At 43.6% G+C, this 21,461-nt stretch overlaps 1 protein-coding gene and 1 long non-coding RNA gene across 5 annotated transcripts in view; one reads left to right on the top strand and one right to left on the bottom strand.

Moving 5' to 3' along the window:
- Positions 1–5,066, bottom strand: LOC143422013 (uncharacterized). Its single transcript, XR_013101598.1, has 4 exons — positions 5,015–5,066; positions 4,397–4,551; positions 2,367–2,428; positions 1–532 (listed from the first exon to the last, which is right to left on the bottom strand). It is a non-coding gene; the product is annotated as an uncharacterized LOC143422013 (long non-coding RNA).
- Positions 1,415–21,461, top strand: part of nexmifb (neurite extension and migration factor b) — a 55,758-nt gene continuing 35,711 nt past the window's right edge. For 3 of the 4 annotated variants that reach the window (XR_013101595.1, XM_076892126.1, XM_004540963.4), the window contains exon 1: positions 1,415–2,141. The gene's annotated coding sequence lies outside the window, so the exon portion shown is untranslated. The remainder of the gene's footprint in view (positions 2,142–21,461) is intronic. The other variant, XM_076892131.1, reaches the window with a different exon arrangement.

Here is a 21,461-nt window from a genome sequence, read left to right as displayed (position 1 = left end):
ATTATACCAACCAATTAATTTAATGACTAACTGTTTTACAAACTGACAGCTGACACTTCATGTTTCAGTCCGTTGTGCAAAAATGTTGAACATTTGCTTTTTGCTGCCTTTCCTTGTTGTGCACATCTGATGGAAGTCTTTGTCATTAGCAATAGTAAACTCTAATTTTAGAGAGGTGGATGTGAAACACACAGATTCTAGATCTGACCAACAGTCACTGCTATGTACAAAAAGACCACCTCCAGGGAAAATTTTATTCTATTTTATTAGGCAAACACTACAATCGAAGATTCAACAGATCTGTCTGCAGTATACAACTGAATATAAAGTTAAAGCGGGGAAGGGTGAGTCCTTTGTCCCACCTGTAAAACTGTCAGAACCCAAAGTCCAAGACTAGAGTCAGCAGTACTGTGGGTCATCTAACCTATTTAGCATGCTGACAAACTTGCATAGGGTTTGGCAGTCATCCTCCTACATCTTCCACCCTGTGCAATCACCCGCCTTCAGCCTGAAGCATGTTGTACGCCCTGGCCTGCACAAAGAAACACAGGAATGAGAAAATGTGAACAAGTGTTTAGGTGGATCTTAACTGTGCAGCTCACAGACCCTCAAAAGAAATATCTATTATGGAAGTGCTGATTTCTAATAATAATCTAAGCCTGGACGGTGTAACACACATGCACTAAACAGGTCCCTTACCAAAAGAAAAAAAGTGACAGTGTGGAGCAGAAGTAGACTACAGTAGAAACGCAATCAAATACCGTGGTCTACTGGCTCACAGCAACTGTGTAAGACACGCAGAAAACCACTCCCAAATCAGTGCCACTTACAAATGTGGTGAGTTAATGATGCCTGTCTACCTTGTCACATGTGAAGGATGCACTTTGGCCTCTGAAAAATGAAATCAGGCTGTTGCCACTTTTTAAAATAACATTTTATGTTTTCAGTTTGACAATCGATCAGTATTCAGGGAAATAAATAAAACATTTATTTGTGAACATAAGCTGAAAATTGGACAGTGACATCTAGCCTTATACACACACACACACACACACACACACACACACACACACACACACACACACACACACACACACACACATATATAGGATTGTTTTTGTTTTACATCAACCTGTCCACCCGATGACAAAATTACTCTAACATATGATCTTAAATCCATAAAAATACTCAAAAAACACTGTCCCCTCTTGAATAGACGTTAATAACACAAAAATAATCATGTACATGCAAAACACGTTTTTTTTAAGTAATGGTTTATTGAGTTTTGCTAATCAAATTCATACTGAGAGAGCGAGACAGATAGAGAGAGAGAGAGAGAGAGAGAGAGAGAGAGAGACGCTCAAGTCTCCCCAAATATCGCTTCCAGTCCGGTACGCATTGTGAGTGGGCCTATCACACAGCACAGCAAACATGAGTAGCCTATTCATTATTCATGTCATTGCAGTTGCCCTGTTATGATACAGTCCTATTTGGAGTGGGCTATACCTGATTTGCTCAGCGCGTCCGTCAAAGCAGTGCGTGGCCCTGCGTCGGCTGGCTGTGCGCGCTCATAGGTCGGACCAAGAAGAATCGGAGGGGGAGCAAGTAAAGTGCGCGCCTACGAGACTGCGCGTCGCAAGGAGGGGTAGAGGTTCAGCTGAAAAAAAAAAGAAAAAAAAGGAAGGCGAAAAAAAAATACACCGTGACAATGGCAACATCAAGAATCTCGTAAAAGGTAGATAACAGGCGAGGGGGCGCCACGAATCGGGAGTTTGAGAGGCGACGGCCCCTGTTGGTCCCGAGAAAAGCGGCGATATTAGGACATGCTGGCTGCCCTATAGCGCGTTTCCTGGAATACGAATTCTTCCGTAATTGAAAATGGAGCGGCGGGGGAGAGGAGAGTCGCGCTGTCTCCATCATTGAGAAGCGCGTCCACCTGCTATTACTGGAGGCCCGGGCTGCTGCTGCTGCTGCTGGTGGTGGTGCTGGTGGTGGCGGCAGGGGAGGGAGGGTTGGGGGACATGCAGGGGAAGTGTTTGCCTTTCGGGGGAAAGACGCATCTCTGATACTGTCCAGGGCAGCTGAGAAGGATCCCATTGCGACGGGGGAAAAAACGCAGTTTGGGCGCACACGCTCTGGAGGTAGGCAGAGAAAACGCTATTATGCTGCTATTCAGCGTGCCGTGTGTATTTGAATAGAGAGCGAGCTCTATTTGGTATGCACAGGACAGCCTGATTTATACACACACACACACACACACACACACACACACTGATTTATATCCCTGCCTTCTTGATTTGGTCTGATCGGACATTTTATTCAAAGGGGGAACTCACACCATGCATGCGGTGTAGTAGCAGCCCTACCTCCTTGGGACAGCTGTCGTAGCCTACATTCATTCGTCTCTGCTCCATCGATTACCTTCTCCCTGCGAAAAAAAATACCCCCACTTACTTAAAGCACAAGCTCCGATCTATTCGCTTAAGGCTCACAAATTCAATCCAAATACAGATGCCACGTGTGGTTGTTCGCGTTGATGCCAGTTACCTTGCACTGTTTGCATGTTTTGAAGGCAAACACTGGCCTGTGGACGTCATTTTGAAGCAACGTAATGCATCCCGAGCAGTACACTGGCCCAAAATGAATAAGAAATGAATAAAGGGGGAATAATCTATAGTCCAAACTGATGAATGATTCATGAATGAGCTATGGAAACCTAATGGGATAACACATCATCTCTCTAGGCCCCTCCACTGTGATGGCGAATAAATGATTCATAAACGGTTTATAAGCACAAATCCTTAAAATTGGCCTAAACATGACGATAGCAGAGGCTCACACGCAGGTGCACCAAGGCATGTGTGAATGCCTGCACTGTGGGGTCACTGGATCAGTAGCTTACTGTGTCTGTGCTCCCCTGTAAGGATGCTTCATGACAGATGTTTACTGGATGTCCCAGTCTACCACACTGTCAGCCAGACGAGCTGCTCTGAGAAATAATGAGCTGCAGCCCAAGATAACAGCCTCTGTGCTTGGTTGTTGTGGAGGTGTAACTTTGTTTTAAATAGGGATTTAATTGGATTAAATTTTAACGAGCTAGAAATGTGCCTGCCTGATATTTATTGGAATGCCTTGTAAGATGGGATTTTCAAATTAAAAAAGAAGAAGAAGAAGAAAAACTTGGCAAATTTATCGCCACAGTTAATGATCTGTTCAGCTCACAGTTATTGACCCGACATGACTTGGTTTTTGATTTGTGTTTGAAGCCTTTGTAGCCTACTTGACAGGGTGCTTTTGACTTTGCTGCACGTTCTGAGAACATTGTTGGATTATTAGGTTAAGGAAAATATGTAATATGTGATGTTAAACTGCAGATGTCCAAGGGTGGGGAGTGGGGGCAGGTTTAGTGAGCTGTTAGTAAAATGTCTGTCCATCCCCACTCCTCTAATGTGAGGACAGGAGTGGAACCCAGATGGAAGGCCATGCATTGATTGAGTCAAAGAGAGCCTATAAGAGGGCCAAATTGAGTTGACACGTTGATGTGGGTGTCATTATCACGTGTGACGGCACAGTGCGCCATTGGACCCGAGGCTATGTGACGTGTGGAGGGGGAGAGGGCCTTGTTTGAGGAGCATAGATACGGAAATGATGATAGCTATCATAACAGCCGTGCCTTAGTTCGGCGGCGTGCCACCGAGTGCGCCGTGGAGATTCGTCTTTTACGGCATTTGCCACTCACATCTCCTTCTGGTCAGCCTCATTGCTGTCACCAAAGTGCCATTTTCCGTTCGGTTGAAATTGGGTGAGAAATTGAGCCCAATGACACATTTCAGCACCGTGGCATGGTTCCACGGCAGCGAGGACGGCACTGGCAGGTTTTCTGAAAATGTGTTTAAAATGCTATCCGAGCGTTATGTTGCAGCAATAAAACCAGCAGCTTGTGTACATAGTCTCTTATCTTCCCCTGTCCATGTGTGCACCGTGGCTTCTCCTCTGCTCAGCCTAAAGGCACATGTTGGGCCTCTACTCTCATGTCTCTTGAATGGGAAAGAATCTCAATTACACACAATGAATGGCTCCTCATCAGTAATCCTTTTCCCTACAAGTGCTCGCATTCTTCATATCTCAGGGTCTTGCTTCTGGTTGACAGTGTGTGCATGTGTGTACCGAGCAGCAAACATTTATTTGTGTTATTGATCATTTTTCCGTAATTCCCCAGTCGCTTATGTTGCATTATCCTGCTAGAGCACAGGTGAGAACATCTCATTAGGCATACAGAAAGGCCATTCCTAGCTCGTATGGAGCCCTGCTGTGTTTTATGCTTGGAGCGCTGTGGTTTTCAGTATAGAAGCACCTTAGCCGAGTCTCGGTCTGTGCAGAAGCACGCTGAGCTCACCGGGGCCGACTGCATGTTTAAGCACACTGTGCTTATGTCAGGCCACTGTATGCTGAGGCCTGCTGTCTCGACCGCAGCCCTGTGCTGGGGTTGTGACGGGCTGGCTGTGGCCCAGCGGAGGCAGTCTTTCTCTGTGCTGCTGCTGCTGCTGAGTTCTGTAATTAAAGGCAGAGGTAAGTCCAGGAGAGAAAGCTGAGCTCTGATTGCTTTTCATGGCCGCGAGGAGAGAGCTGCAGTCTGTCCTGAGGGACTGAGGCGCTGCTGAGCTCTTTCACCGCCAGCTCCGCTCCCCCCCCCCCACCCAGACAGGAGCTGTTCCAGGGAAGACACGCACATTTGTTTTCGCATACTACTTGCGTGCGCACAGACGTAAACATACTCCAATGCAATCTGCAGCACGCACACAAACACACCATGAAATGCACAAATACTGTACACATGCACTGGCTGAGAGAGGGAAACATTTTCCCCTGTAGCTGAAAGTCAAACTGTGCTAAACTGCTTTAAAGAACGCCCCGTTTTAAAGAACTCAAGTGTCAGTGTGAGGCGAAAACTATTACAGTGCCGTCATGTAATGAACTAGAAACGACGCAATCAGAAAGACATTAAGGAACTCACCTTTTCATTGGCTGCTCTTCAGCATTGACGGAGCAGTTCATGTGTGAGTGGGCTTAGTAAGTGTAGAAGTGAGCCCACCCCTCCCCTCCTCTTTCCCTTCCATGGCAGCAGCCAAACCTACTCTGCACTCGGAGGGCAGAGCAAACACGGCCATGCTCACGTATAGGATCTGGGTGGGCCCCAGCGCTTTTAAAAAAGATGAGAAAAATGGCCTCAGTGCTCTCCTCTCCTCTTTCTGTGGACTCATTCATGACAGCTGGCTGGTTAAAGCACACTGAGGGTTTAAACCATCACATGCCTTACAAGTCGTATCAGAGAGAATCCCATGGAAAGCAAAAGCAGAGTACTTTGAGGATAGGAGCTTTAAAAAGAAAGAGAGAGAGCGAGGGAGGGAGGGAGGGAGCGTTTGGATGCCATTTAAATGCTAAGTCCGGCCACATTTTTTTCTTTTCCTACGTGTTCATGAATTAGTTCTGCCAAGATAATTAAAGTAATGCATCAGGATTTCAGCCATTAACAAATAAAAGTCCAATTAAACTGGGGTCTATTAAACCACTTTCCACATTGCCTACTTGATCTCAATATGTAGGCTGGTGGCCACTGGGACCATGAGCATGCAGGCTTGACGTTCATAGCTCATTTCCTGCTTCCACATCACACTCTTATATTGCAGATAGACAGATAATGTGAAATTTCCCCTGTTCTGCTCACACACTCTCCCGGGCCCCCTTGTATTTTCAGCTCGTGGGATTCTTGAAACAGATAGTGAGATGCGATGCTGGAAAATTTGAGAAGGATACTGAAAGAGGCGGAGATCTAACGCAGTGGACACAGGTGCGCCGTTATGAATGGTGTAAAAATGGCATATTCACAACGTGACTGGAAAGAGAGGAAGGTATATGACAGGGTTGGATTTTAATTGGTTTCACACAATGTGCTCCTATGCATTGTTTCCTTTGTAATGGTGCACACAGTGGCAATAACAGCTCAGTTTTTTGTTATATAATAACAGTAATAGATTCCTCTTGTCTGCAGTGCCCCTGGTCTAATTCGAACATTTTTTTTTTCTAACTAGATTCCTCATGTTTAGTATTTAGTATTTAGTATTTATTTATTTATTGTCATTGTCAAGAACAATGAAATTGCGTTTGGGGCTTCCATACAACCCAAAAAAAAGAAGAAAATAATAAATACCCCTTAAAACCCAAGTGTACATATTTAACCCAGTGTGACTCCAATGCAATAAGACAATCCTTAGCAATAATGTTCGTAGAAATTCAGACAAAGACCTGAGAAACATGACAAAATACAACAATGCAACCCATTCAATATTATTGTACTGTGAGATATGATATCAGATATGATAGTTATCTATTTAAGAAAGAGGGGGGGGGGGCAGGAGGGGGAAGAGAATAAAGATATGATGCACCAATGCAGACCAGTTCATTGCTATTAAGAAGTTGGATATGGTTATTGTCCGTGAGAGGGGGGCAGAGAGTTCAGGAGCCTCACAGCCTGTGGATACAGGCTGTTGGCCAGTCTGGATGTTCTGGCCTGTATAGACCTGTACCTTCTCCCTGAGGGCAGCAGATGGAAAAGGTGGCGCGCAGGGTGATGTTGGTCCCGCAGGATACTGTGCACCCTCCTCAGACAGCGAGTGGGGAAGATATTACTGATCTCTGGCAGACTTGTTCCAATAATTCTGCCAGCTTCTTTCACCACCCGCTGGAGTGCTTGCTGATCGGCCTTGGTGCAGCTGGGGAACCACACTAGAAATCCATACGTCAGAACGCTGCTGATGGCACAGTTGTAGAAGTTCAACATCAGAGATCTGGGAATGTGTGCACTCCGCAGTCTCCTCAGGTAGTAGAGGCGCTGTTGGGCCTTCCGTACAACTGAGGTGATATGGTTGCCCCAGGACAGGTCCTCGGTCACAGTTACCCCCAAGAATTTAAAACTGCTCACCCTCTCCACCGCCTCACTGCCAATGAAGAGAGGCAGATGGTTGTTATGGCCCCTCTTCCGGAAATCTACAATGATCTCCTTGGTCTTTTTGGTGTTTAAGACCAAGTTATTGTCGTGGCACCATGACTCTAGTTGTTGCACCTCTGTCCTATAGTTTGTCTCATCATTGTTGGATATAAGTCCGAGCACTGTAGTGTCATCTGCAAACTTAACAATGAGATTGGATGCGCAGGAGGAAATACAGTCATGGGTGAAGAGAGTGTATAGCAGAGGGCTCAGAACACACCCCTGAGGGGCACCGGTGTTGACCACAAGGGTGGAAGAGGTGTTCTTACCCACTCTGACACTCTGTCTACGGTTAGTGAGGAAGTCCACAATCCAGTTGCACAGAGAGGAGTTAAGTCCCAGTTGGTGGAGTTTGGGACGGAGTTTGTATGGCCGGATGGTATTAAAAGCCGAGCTGTAGTCTACAAAGAGGAGCCGTGCATAGGTGTTCCTGTGTTCCAAGTGCTTCAGTAATGTGTGCAGCACTGTGGCGATCGCATCCTCGGTTGACCGGTTCTCCCTGTATGCAAACTGGTGCGAGTCCAGGGATGGTGGAAAAGCAGCTCTGATGTGTTTAATGACCAGTCTCTCCAGGCATTTGGCGGGAATGGGGGTGAGTGCCACAGGTCTGAAATCGTTCAGACATGTGACATTTGACTGTTTTGGGATGGGAACGATGGTTGCTGCTTTGAAACAGGATGGTACCAGTGAACAGGACAACGAGGTGTTATATATAGAGGTGAAGACCAGAGTAGAACTGTCGGCTGAGGGTGTTTGAGCCATTTGGAGCTCTACATTCATGGACACGTACTGTCAGTGTCCCGAATACTGGATAATAGGCCACATTTGTTAGCCTTATTTTTGATTTGGTGGTTGAAAATGAGTGGATGTGGGCGGGTTGAAAAAAGAAGGACTGATAAAGTGAAAAAAAGGGACCAAAACATTAGGTAGGATGCAAAAAACAAACAAAAAAACAACCCAAAACAAAACAGAGGAGCTGCCTAGGAGATGGGGGACGGACATGGTGGGAAGATTAGAGGAAGGGCTGGATGGACAGACGGAGGGAGAGGGGACAGAAACAACAAGAAAGACGTAGTTAGTGTTGGTGGTGGGGGTTCGGGGCACGTCTTTCCAGTACAGCCAGTTGGAACAAACAAACGGTCGCGAGACAGACAGTGTTGTTTCTAATGGGAGAGAAGCTCGCTGTGCCCTGGATGTTTCCCTCCACCTTTCATTTTCTAAATGCTGTTTTGTCTGTTCACCACTTAACAAGCCACCAGCGCCTCAGAAAAGAAAACCATGCTTTATTTGCTGCTGTACATAATTACCAGCCATTCAAGACAGACTTGTTTGCTACTCTAAACGATGTTGTGAATTTATGTACAAATAAGAGACAGGCCATATTTTGCTGTAAATCTTCTTCTTCTTTTTTTTCTTTCTCTTCTTTTCGCTCCCCAAGTCGAGTATTTAAAATTTATGGCGTGGCCAGCGTTCGCTCAGAGATCTGCTGCAATTCACTTCAGTTTAATTGTGCTGCTGTTTGTGGAGACTGCGGCATTTGTGCCCTAATCAAACATTAGAGGTAATTGAATCAAATGGCTATTTTTAATCATAAGTTGTGGTTGATGCAGGCGAGCATGATGGGAAGAAGCGAGAAAAAAAAAAAAAGGTCTGTGGAGCAGATGCAACGGACTTTCTGTCAGATGGAGTCAGCTGACGGATGGCGCTTTACTTTTCATTTACCATAGCGCGCCAGAGGCAAAACATAATCCATGCATACTGCTTCTGAGCAGAAGTCAAATGAGAAATGTTTTTGAATATCTTAACACAGAGGATGTGAATTGCGTTGCATACATGAATTTCAAGTTGGATCTGACCCTGATCTGTTGGATGATGTTGCTGATGATACAACAGCATGACTGCTATTCTACTACGGGTAATAATTATAATCATTCACAGCTAGTGGTCCTTGTCACAGGAGTGGGACACAATGGAAATAATAATTAGGACTTCTCATTTCAGATGCATCGCAGGAGAGTGTATGAAGTGTGTACTTTGACTTCTAGGATGAACAGCTGTGTGTATACTCGCCTGTTTATCAGTGTGTATGTGCTTTAGCTCTAGCAAGGCCCAGTAAGATTTCTCAGTCTCCTGGTTCTGGGTTTTCTTCTGCTTCGGGACTCCTTTTGTCTCTCGCACACTCACACTTACTGTATATTTTCCATCATGACAGTGACCCAGTCTCTGCTGTCATAAACAAGCAGCTAATTGTAGCGTAAAGATACTTGAAGGGCCAGGATGTCAGCTTCACATTTATTCTGGGCTCACCCCTGACAGCAGCACTGGGTGACGTACCGAAGCTCTGTCATGCGCAAATAGACATTTTTCAACTCACTATCTCTCGGTGCTCTTCTAACCCATTTCCCCAAGTCATCACTCAGCAACACTGACAGAATACGACCCGCATATATCACAGTTGAGCCAGTAAAATGCTCTCCACGAGGAGTCAAATATGCACCTCAGTGTAGCCGCTTCTGATAAAAGGGCTAATTCATCATTTAGTCACACAAAGCCTCAGAGATTCTTTGTAATATTGGTTCAAATTCAGCATTGCTGCATTTCAATGAATAATATCCAGGTTTTCCAATGCAGGTATTTAGCTGCGATTTTGAATAAAGTGCCGCATTTATTTGTTCCGTTTATGCATCTCTTTGCATTTTGTACTTTCATTATGATTGGTTGTGCTTTTGTATGAATAATCACTGAAATTTGTCCATCGCAACAAGCACCAGAACCAGCCAGAAGGCGGGCACCGAATGCCTGTGCTGTTTACTCTGTCTTTTCTTTTTATATCATATACACTGATTAAAATTGTTCTTTAGCTCATTGTAGAGCGTGTAATTTAATTAAAGTTGCTGTTTGGTGGCTTTGGACTTGGGCTCAAGTAATTAGTGAGTCAATCATTTTCTTGATTGTTAGGAAAATAATCTGCAACTAATTTGAGATCTGTTTAAGACATTTTTAAGCAGAAATTATTAAAAGAAAAGAAAGAAAAATCCTGCTTCGAGATAGTCGTCTTAATTGAGCAGATCTGCTGCTTTTCTTTTAATAATTTAAGGGTAAATTGGTGCGTTAGTGGCACAAAAGGGGGGAGTCGGTAAATAACGACAAAAAAAATCGGCGGTTGTGGCTTGTTTAAGGCAAAATTAAACTCAAAATTTATGAGGATTGCTTTGTTTTTTACAACTCAGTGGAAGGAACAGTCATTATTGTGTGATACAAGAATACAGTTTTTTGAGGGGGGGGGGGGGGGGGGGGGGGGCTACAGATGTAAGTGTAGTCACTAGTGGGGAAGTGAAGTGGAAAAATTACATTTAATAAGATGCTACCAGTGATGTCAAGGACATGCTTGGCCCTCATCGCTGTTATTACTTCCAGTGAAAACACATTTTTGTTGCTCCTGTCGTCGTTCTGTTTCTGTCACTTTCGGCTAAATACTTCGGGAACATCACAAGACCAGGTATCTCCCTTTTATATTCAAATAACTTTGTGTATTACCTGCTCCTCTGAGATCTCCCTTTGAGGCGTGAGTGTGTATATGCACTTGCATGAGTGCACGTTTTTTCCTTTTTGCCTTTTGTGTGCAATATTTGGGATTTGCTTATGGTTTATTTATGCGGGTAAGTCCACTGAGAGAAACTCTTTGTCACGGGAGAGCCGGTGTACAGTCTGTATGCATACTTTATAGCCATATGATCTAATAGGTTTAAAAGCCGCTATCAAAGATGTATGCTGCTGCGGTGTTTTGGCTCGAGTGATGAGGCCTCTGGAGATGCGGGTTCTTCGTGTGCATTGTGCATGCTGTACTGTATGTGCTACGTGCTCAGCGTTCGTGTGTGTATGAGTGGGTGATTATTACTCATGTTGTGGGGACCTAGATCTGTTTACACCGTCATATAATGGGGACTTGTCTTCCTTATGGGGACAAGGCAGGTCCAGTACTTTAAGGTGAAGAGCTGTTTTAAGGATAGGGGGTTTGTAAGGTTAAAGTAAGTCTCCAGCAACTGAACTGTAGTCAATATAATGTCCTCTGTAGTTATAGAGGCACAGAGCTGTATATGTGTGTGTGTAGATATATAAATATTGCTTTTTAGGGGCTGCCCGTTCTTTCAGAAGCCCTCTGTGCTGACTCTTAATACCAGTGTACCGTGAGTCTACCTGGACTTAATGACCCGACTGAAGATTAGGAGTAACAAACAGTATAACACACCGTCTGTTTTTCTCTCTTGTGCTCTTACAAATCAACCCACCACTATTCAGACTCCACGGTGAATGCAGTGACAGTGTGCCAAGCATTCAAAATATGAATGTGCACATGCACGCATGCGCACATGTGCACATGCTTAGTCTTGGCCCCTGACTTCTATGTGGGCACGGAAGTTTGTTTGTTTTTCTGTTGTATATGCATGAATCGGTCATGTAGTAATAAAATTAGTTGTGTCTTTTTTTCATCGCGTGCTGCACAAAACGATAACGGGCGAGCACAGTTATTTACCGAGTGCCTACAAGGAAAGCGTATTCAGAGGACAAGGGCTCCATTGTTGAGAGAAAAGCAAAAAAAAAAAAAAAATGGTAACAATTTACACTTTGACTCCATCTCTGGGGGCCTTACCAAATGTTAATTTAAGTTCCCATTATAAAATGTATTTAAGTGAGACTAAGAATTAATTCCATTATTCTTGGAGGCAGCTGGGGCTTCTGGATCCGTTGAGATGGTTTTCTGCTCCCTCCTGAGACCTGTGGGTTTTCCCATCACTTTTAAAATCAATTACCTTTCTACCTCCCTCGCCTCTCCAACTCTCTCTAAGTACTCTTGTCATATTCTTCATTAGAAAACCCACCACTTCACCTATAGCTCACTATGAACACCTCAAGCGGAGCGCTGTGTATTTTTAAGCGTTCGTGGCACATGTGAGTGGCTCACTGTGATTTATTAATATGTCTTGCACAGTGGCATATAGGTGTAGGACTGCGCAGCTTCTTTCACAGCATATAGACAGTGTTGCTGCCTCAGATATAAATAGGAAGACAATCTGTGGCTGGGTAAGACCTGTTAGTCCTATTTGACACTAAAGCCACAACAAAGGTATTGCTGTGCTGCTGCTGCTGCTGCTGCTGAGGAGCGTCTGCAGCCCTTGGGAGAGATCATGTTATTTTCCCTTGTGCGCCATCTCACAAACATCTCACTGCACTAACTGAGGGGAATGAGCATGGATGGGCTTGACGGCTGCTTCCTATTTTAGTCATCGGCAGGTAGGCGGATGAGTTGAACTGTGGAGGATCTCTGTGCAGCGAAGTCTTCGTCTAATTAGTTTGTCTAATTATGTCTTTGTGCTGGAAATTTCTCAAATTAGTGGTATCGTGCTGAATGTGAGCATGCTCATTATGGTTGTCATGAGAATTGTTGCGGCAGTTGGAAAAGAGACGAGAAAAGGGAGCGCGGGAAGGAGTGTCACTGGACCCAACAGCTCCCCTTGGTCTAAATCCCTTTATCTAACACAAATATCTGGTAATGGGAGATGCAGCACCCTAGCTTTGTCCCAGGAATTCGCGGGGGGAATGTGACACCCCTCCCTTCCTCCGTGTGCAGGAGCTGCACCTATTTGTGGTAGACCACAGAAAGGTCCCCTTTGATTTCCCTTCCTTGTGTGTCAGCTGCAGGAGTGTCAGGGAGCATCAGGGATGTAAGTGTCTCACATGAAGATGCTTTTTGATTTTCCCTCCTCGTGAGGTGCCACTGCATCGGGAATGAGGACCCCCCTCCCTTTTTTTTCTCCTCGCCATCAGCTACAACACCAGGGTGTTTCTCCTGGTGACCAAGTGGAGGGAGGGGGGGACGAGCGTCCTGCATCACCTGCCAGCGTGCGCGCTATTTTCCCTCTGCATGGCTTCTCCTCTTTCTTTCCTTACTTCATTTTTCTCTCCCTCTCTTTCTCTCCTTTTCATACAGTCCCTCTTTCTCTCTCTCATTCACTCTTCCCCCCATCTTGGACCTACAGTAATTGGTATTCCGAGTGGCAGCTGGGATCCATACAAACATAGCAGACAGAGGGAGAGAGCGCGAGCGAGGCAGAGTGTGTGCGAGGAAGAGAAAGACATGCAGGCAGAGAGAAAGAGAAAGCCAGCAAGTCAATACGCTGGTTCATTAGAGCACTGAGTCACAGTGGCCGCTGCCTCGTTTGTTTGTGTTTGTCCAATACTCTGTCTTAAGCAGAACCCACCGCCTCTGTCCGCTCACACTGGCAAACCTGACAGCAACACACCCCAGGCTGCCTGGTCGCCTGTGATATGGGCTTTTCGGTGCCTGTGAGTATTTGGACATAGCGGCTTATGAAATAATTACCAAATCAATAGCTCTGAATTAAGCAAAGCCAGGCCTTTTCTCGTGATTCTCAGCAGCCGCCGCGGCCAGGGCTGCAGCGAGGCCATTAAGGCTGGTGGGAGTGATGCTGTAAGTGTTTGCTGTGTGCTCTTTAATAATCACGCTGTGATTGAGTTATGTTTAGCATAACTGATTATGTGTCAGCAGTGCAGATATTTTTGACCGGATTACCCGAGGTGTTGATGAGACTCGAAAAAAGCCCCCAAAAAACCAAAATAAAACCAAAAGCCTTGCTGATCTTGTTATGGCAGCGAACGTAAAGAAGGCAGGCCAGTTCTGTGAAATGGAATTTAGAGATGGGGGGAAAAAGGAGAGGGGCTCCATTAGGAAACAAAAAATAGGATTCTGCAGTTATTGAAAATATGAAAGTGGATGTTCCGAAAAAACAAGAGAGAGGAGTGTTCTCTGGTCACGGCGAGCTGAGAGCAGACCACTTGTCAGGATATTGAAAGAGAAAGAGAGAGCGAGAGAGAGGGAGAGGCAGGTTAAGAGAAAGGGCTGAAATGACCTGTTCCTCTCTTTGAGGCCTGTTTATTTTGGAGGAAATAGTAATATGTCGGTGGCTATGTGTTGTCTGGCTGGGCTGCTAGCTCCCAGGGCCCTCATGGTGCACAGTGACCTCTCATTACCACTGCTTGAGGGAGCGTGAAACGGAGGAGATCACTCCAAAGGGCAGCTGTGTAGATGCGCCTAACCTTTTAAACCATCAGGATACGTCAACCATACAAATAACTCATTAACCTTATCCATTTAAATGAAAAGCTCCCACTTTTATCCCACACCCCGTTTTCTACTCTGTATTAGATTTGTTTAATTGGCCATTGCACATGATGAAAATGGCAAGTCCCTTTCCAATGTGGTATGGTCAAGAAAGCCTTACAGGAGGCCAATGGGGATTTGTCCTCCTTCGCCCCAACACTTAATGAAGCTGGTTTAAGATTTGGGGCAAACAGAAGAAAAATACGGGGTTGTGAAGGTGAAAGCGTGTTAGCATGTGTGTGCGTGTGTTTCTATGTTACTTAGGAAGCGGCCTCCCACTCTGTCCAATAGCATAGGAGGGTATTGATTGGAGGAGCTCAATAGCTTGGGCCTTTTAATCACCTCGCTCAGAGGCTGCTTTGTCCCACAGGCTTAAAGAATAAGTGCTGGTAATACCCCTGTGCATATGCACACAGCCACCCTCTCCCAGCTCCTCCCAGACTCACACAGGCTCTAATCAATAGGCCTGATTAACACCAGTTCTCATTTGCCCCCCCACCTCCCTTCCCACCAAACATTTTGCCAACTTTTGCTTTAATTCAGGCGCAGTCTGGTAACATTTGAAGCCCACAGCCGTGGAGTTTCTGCTATTCTGACGTGAGATTTAACCTGCGGCACCTAGAGCTGGATCTGAGCGCATCAAACGACAAATGCTTGTTCAGTGAGTCTAGAATAATGTGCTGTTCTGACCCAGTTGTAAAGAAAACATTTAGACTTACACATCAGGTTTCTAAAAATGGCTTTTCTCTCACTCTCACTCTCTGTTTTGCACTGTCTCCATCCCTCTCCTCCTCTCTCAGTCTGTCTCTCTGTCTTCTTGGCTGTCATTTCTCTTTATATTGTTTAGAAATGCTGTACATTGTGTTACAGGGTTGTGACTGATAGCCTGCCAATTTCAGCTGTGGCACATCAGAGAGGCTACCCCCCCCCCCCACCCCCCTCACCGAACAAAGAGAGAGACACATTAAAGCCGTGACAGTATGCTCCTTTTACTGCTCTCGCTGATTCCATACTGCCCGATTAAGTGTTTCGCAAGAAAGCTGGGTTTTTATTTATTATTGGGGACGAACACTGAAAACACACAGTGGCCAAAACTGCAGCGCAGAGAGCGTCTCGATGCGGGAAAAACACAGAAACTCCCTCTTGGCGTGGTTTGCGCTGTAGACGTGCCGCAGCTTTACGGGCAGCAGACAAGAATTATTGTTCTTTCTCATCAGCGATTCCGAGGCCATTAATATTTCCATCTGCGCGGCCTATCAATAAGCCTCTAAGCCGGGTTTCGAAAACTAATAACATCAATGACTTTAAAAGGGAAAACAAATATCAAAGAAAGGAGGCGTATTAGCAGCCAGAGATGGTGAATATCGAGATTTGAGTTAGTAGACGGAGCGGTGTTGTTGTTCTGTCCCGTGCCCTTCTCATTATTAGCCCCAAACACATACAAACACATGACTGACACCCTTCTCTGCATTTTCCTGCCTTGTCTCCCTGGCTCCTTTCCCGCTGCCCTCCCTTTCCCATTGCCTCATTCGCTCTCTTTTTCTCTGTGTATCTCCTTTCTTCTCCTTCTGTCCTCTGCTACCCCCCTCCTCCCACCCCTCCTGCCCCTGTCCTTTGGTTTTGAAGCCAAGTAAAGGAGTCGCTTTCTGAAGCAACGGGGAAATAATTTGTGGCTCCGAGAACAAAGGGAAGTCTTTACTGTGAGAGTAATGGAACGGATTTTTGTGATGTGGATGGAACCGTCTTCATTTTAGCCTCTCATTTTAAAAAACAAAATACTCGTAAAAGATTAATTTACTGAGAACAATAATAACTCTGTTATACAGACAAAACAGATTTTTCTTTTATATCAGGATTATGGTTGGTATATTTAAAAAAAAACACAAACACATAAATATATATATATATATTTGTGCTACAGTTGCATTTTTGGTGGTTTCAGCAGAGTTGTAAAAGTTTGCATCTAAATTCAAGCTACTGCAATATCACCACAGTTTTAAAAAAGGCCATGTGCAATCCATTATCATCACATATTGACTGCAAATTCCTCAAAGCCCTTAGGAGAGCCCCATACCCACTTATTGAGCTGTTATCAATGAGCTGCTTTTGTCTTGGCTCAGGAGACTGGACATATAAGCAGGACATTTATTGTGTTGAAAATAAGGAGTTACGAGGCCAGAGATGCAGTGGATGTCTGCTGAAGGCTTACTTCAGGCTCCTCAATGTGTATTTCCTCTTCATTATTCAGGCTTTTTAATCCAGTAACTGATTTTCTGCTTTCACAAGCAAACTTGTATCTTTCTAGTATCGTAGATGTGTTGTTTTTTTCTGCAGTACTCTTTCCTGGAAGTAAAAAAACAATAAGCTAACCGAACACCAGCATGTAGAGGACGGAATAGAAATTTTGTAGCTTTTAAAAAATATGCTGGCATTAGCGAAGTGAGGGAATTAGTGACCCTTTTGTATTCAAGATTCTCGCAGTAACTTGAAAATCCACCACTTAATCATTAAAGAAAAAAAAATATATACATAAATAAGATTTGAAATAATTTCAAATTAAGTAAAGTAGTGGGTTTAAGTAGAGCCCTACGATTTAATGACCCTCCTGACCTTATTGCTTTCTGGCTCTCTGGTAGGTGCTAAAAATCTCCTGGACTTTTCGTTGAAGGCATAAAGATGTGTATCTGGGCATTCAAAGCAGATTAATGCTGGTAGAAGACCACAGATTTTGTCATTATAATTGTCGGTCTGCTCTTTCCCTTGGATCTCTGTGTATGACACACTCAAATAACTCTATCAGTTAGGACTATCAGATAGCGTGCTATTATAGTACCCTGGATTTTATAGTAGTGTAATGTTTGCATTGTTTGCAGGCTGGACCGTGGCTAAACCTTTTTTTCTTACTGAAACTTAATATATATCTTAGTATACATACACTTACACTTACCTCAACTTGCCATATTGTTCAATTGCTTGATAATGTAGATATCGCAAGTTCAAATCGAATAGGGAGGAATTATCCAGTGAGCAGCAGTTCTCTGGGCAACAATGCCTTTTTGCTGCCAGAGGTCAGAGGAGAAGGTGTTGAATGCATTAACCTGATAGGAAGGTAACAGTAACTTCAATGAGCACTTGTTACAGCCAAGGTATGCAGAAGAGCATCTCTGAATGCACAACACATATCTTGAAGTAGATGAGCTACAGCAGCAGAAGACCACACCAGCCAGTCAGCTGAGAAAAGGAAACTGAGGGTACCATTAGGAGACAGCCACTCAGTTCGTTCACATTTATAAGTAAATTACTACAGCATGTAAACGTCCTTGTAATCCTGCCGTAAAAGAAGAGAGACAACATCCTATGAATGTTTCCATCTCCACACCTACTTAGGTTGTCAGTTTTGGGCCATTTGAATTGATAAAATAAACTTTTTTAAGCTAGCCAGTGTCGGCTAATTAGCGCTACCGTTACTTTAAAGATGAAGACTTTTTTCGCCCTGCACTTCTAATTTCTCTGCAGTTTTGTACATTTTCATCCTGGTAGCATCATAAAGAAAGGGATTCTCCACAAGCTACATCAAAGTTTGGGAAAGATGGGGTCTGGCAGGGCATAGTGATTGGAATACTGTGCTTGGATGCAGTATTGGAATCCCAAGTGCTCAAAACTGACAGTTTCTTCACAAATTTTTATTTTTTGTTCACTTAAAAGGAGATCTAAATATTTATGGCTTTTTAAAAAAAAGGAAGAAGAAGAAAAGTTGACAGGCATGTGCTACAGTTCTATCCAGTGTTTGGCTGGCAAGCTGCCCTCCAGCTCTCCGCGCCAGTCACATAACCGAAAGCTATGAGCTTAAGAAGTTGCTATTGTTAAAAAAAAATAACCTTCTCTCACATCCTGCAAACAAGGAGCAGTGTGATTGTTCTTTTGGAGTTGGGTTTCTGGCAAGATATGCTGGTGGTTGAATATTCACTCTTATTTCAGATTTGTCTGGTTTTGTCTCCACCATCTGGGTCCTTAACATGCTAGATGCTTGACTTTGTTCTTTTGATAGGTGCTAACTTTGTCTGCTGTTTGGTGCTGGGCAGGTACTGAGACATATGTGGTTTTAATGGAGCTTTTTATCTTCAAAAACTATGCCTACAAGGTTTAATGACAGCAGCTGTGGCAAAAGCATATGCTAAAACACAAAGGCTTAGAAGGTGTGGTGATAATTCTTGTGATTAAAGCGTTGTCAGGGACCCCTTATGTTACACAGTTTAGATTTATAGTAATTAATAATGCAGGTTTGAAGAAACTGACTGCCAACCTACAATTATAACTTAGTGAGTGATATGAATTGCTATCATGTCTCTTTGAAGACATGTCAGTGATACTTTCAACAGAGCCAGGTTAGCTGTTTTCTTTAGCTTTTATGCTAAGCTAAGCCAAGCTGATAACTAACTAATACCTGTTTGTTCAGCTCTATTTAAAACACCCTAACATAAATAAACTGCTTGTTTAAAGTCTTTCTGTGATGTTTCAGAAATTACTTTTTCAGCAAAAAACATGTTAAGATAATAACGCAATTAAATATATATGATTAGTAAGATGCTAGCAGTGCAGTTTACAGTTTTCCTGATATTGCAGAAATACCTAAAAAATAATACTTTTTTCATCTCTAAATGAGGTTAAAATACTAAATGAGCAAAATATGACAATGAAATATTCAAAAACTGAATTTGCAGTCTAGACAGTGAGTGAAAGCGCTGAAATGACTAATGGTTTTAGCCAAACCAATATAACCGACAGATAAGGTGTGTTTTTTAATGTTGTGAAACAGTAAATCCTAGTATGAATACTAATCAGAAAAAAAAAGAATTGGCATGATTGGTGCAGCTTACGTCAGGCCACAGAGAAGAGGGAGATGTGTTGTTTTTGTAGCAGCGGCACAGAGTCCTTCAACCTCCTGCCCCCTCAACACTGAGGGGAGTGACTTAGCTTCCTTTCTGGTAGCTGTTAGAGTCACAGCATTAGTCATCTTTAATTCTCAGCCATCAGCACAGTCTGCAGGGGAACAGACCTTACAGTGACACAACTTTACCATCCCTTTGTCACCAATAATTAGACATAACTGTCTAGTGATGTGCTGTTAGCGCACTGGTAACAATAAAAACATAGTCCAGGTTTGAAATGCAGTCATATTCATTGTGTTTAGCGCTGTTAAAGACTAGATTATTAAAATTACACTTACAAACAGTTAAAACATATTAAAACTGTTATCAAGAAAGCTGCAGGGCACACTTGATGGGGTTTAAATCTCCACTGTAGACAAAAATATGAGTGCTTATAAACCAAAAAAGTCAGTAGATTAATATGTTGCTCTCAATGCAGATACCGGCTCACTACACTACAGCAGTAAAGACATTTGGCACTGATTCTTCTTATTATTTTAAACGTCTTTGTTTTCTTTTCACACACAGCTCACTCCATATACATATCAGCTGTTCATGTGGAGACTTAATTATTTTGCAGTAGGTGAAAGAGATTTTATGGTCAGATGTAGAAGCTGAAATAAAAAGGCTAAATTGCAGTTGTTTATGTAACATATGTGCAAACAGCAGCTTTAAAAAATCGATATAGCCTCTGTTTGTGAAGACCGGTTTTGAAGCCTTGATTTTAGCATAACTGCCAGCTTGAGTTTTTGAGGCCAGAATTGAAGATATTTGTGAAAGTGTGTGGAGAGCTACATTATTCTCTAGTACTGCTAAGTTTGGATAGCAAGCCCCATCCACCGACTTTACAGGTAACTGGTATTAATGCTAAGTAGCAGAGAAATCATTTGACTGGCTGTTACAATTAACCACACAGCAAGCCATGTAATTAATTAAGTAACGGCATTAAAAATGTTCTAAAAGATGCCATTAGCACAAACACGGTCAAGAGGTCAAGCTGCATGATTTGTTTAGCGGCCTAGTCGGCACCCACTTGTCAACCAAAGCAGCCACAGTCTAAATAATGTATAACTTCGGCACATTAAATGAGGGAGTAAAAATCCTCATGAATGGTCCTGAAGGGGCTAAACTGTCTTAAAGTTTTTGTACCAAGGTGTAATGACTGGTATTTTAAGATGGAGTAACTCACTTTCAGAGACAGCCTGAAGTGGCAGGTCGGCCTTGGCTTCATTTTTTTAGGTTGCTGCTTGTTGTTCAGTGGAAGAGCCGACACCCTCCAGTGGCTGCAGTGAGCGTACAAAGGACTTGGTTTTAAAAGATGGATCAGCAAAAAACTTTTCACTTTAGTACAAAAAGTAGTCATAGTACTTGGCTAAAGCTTACTAATTCTTTTCTTCTGTTCTTAATCCAAACAGTAATCAGAAACTGGCTTTAGAACTTCCTTTTCAGTGGTTTTCAAGATTCAGACTGATGTGCTCTTGTCCGACTGACAGGTGTTAGATGTATTTGCTTTGGGGGCATGAAAGAACAACAAACTTTGTCATTTGCTTCGTATTGTGCAATTCAAAATGTTCAATTTTATTCAGTTCAGTTTTATTTATATAGAAATCACAAGTCACAACAGCAGTTGCACCAAGGTGCTTTATATTGTAAGGACAAGACTACAATAATACAGGGAAAAGCCCAGCTATTAAGTGTCCCCCTTTGAGCAAGCACTTGGCGACATTGGGAAGGAAAAACTCTCTTTTAACAGGAAGAAACCTCCAGCCGAACCAGGTTAAGGGAGGGGGGCCATCTGCCACCACGAATGGTTGGGGGGGTTGAGGTGAGGAATACAGGGCGAAAAACACACTGTGGAAAAGAGCCTGAGATTAATAATAACTAATGGTTGACTGTGTAAGCACATAAAGAGTAAAAAAGGTGAATGAACAAGAAACACTCAGTGCATCATGGGAAGTCTCCCAGTAGACTACACCTACTGCAGTGGAACTAACAGAGGATTTAAGTAGAGAGAGTGTCTGTCTCCTGAATCCAAACTGGGAGCTGGTACCACAGCAGAGGGGTCTAAAAGCTGAAGGCTCTGCCTCCCATTCTACTTTTAAATACTCTAGGCACCACAGGTGACCTCACAGTCTGCGATTGATACGGTATTATATGATCTTTAAAATAAGATGCGAGAGCCATAATTTAAAAGCCAGAAGAAAAAAGTGTTTATCCTCTTAAGTCATGAAAGGTGACAGTGGCACGCCTAGTGTCGTTGTCCCATCAGGTAGTAGCTTCAGGTAGATATTTGGTTAACCCTTTAAAG

The sequence above is a fragment of the Maylandia zebra genome, linkage group LG2 (assembly GCF_041146795.1).
Source record: "Maylandia zebra isolate NMK-2024a linkage group LG2, Mzebra_GT3a, whole genome shotgun sequence".
NCBI lineage: Eukaryota > Metazoa > Chordata > Actinopteri > Cichliformes > Cichlidae > Maylandia > Maylandia zebra.
Note: the sequence above shows the minus strand (reverse complement) of the source record. Positions and strands in the feature narration are given on the sequence as shown.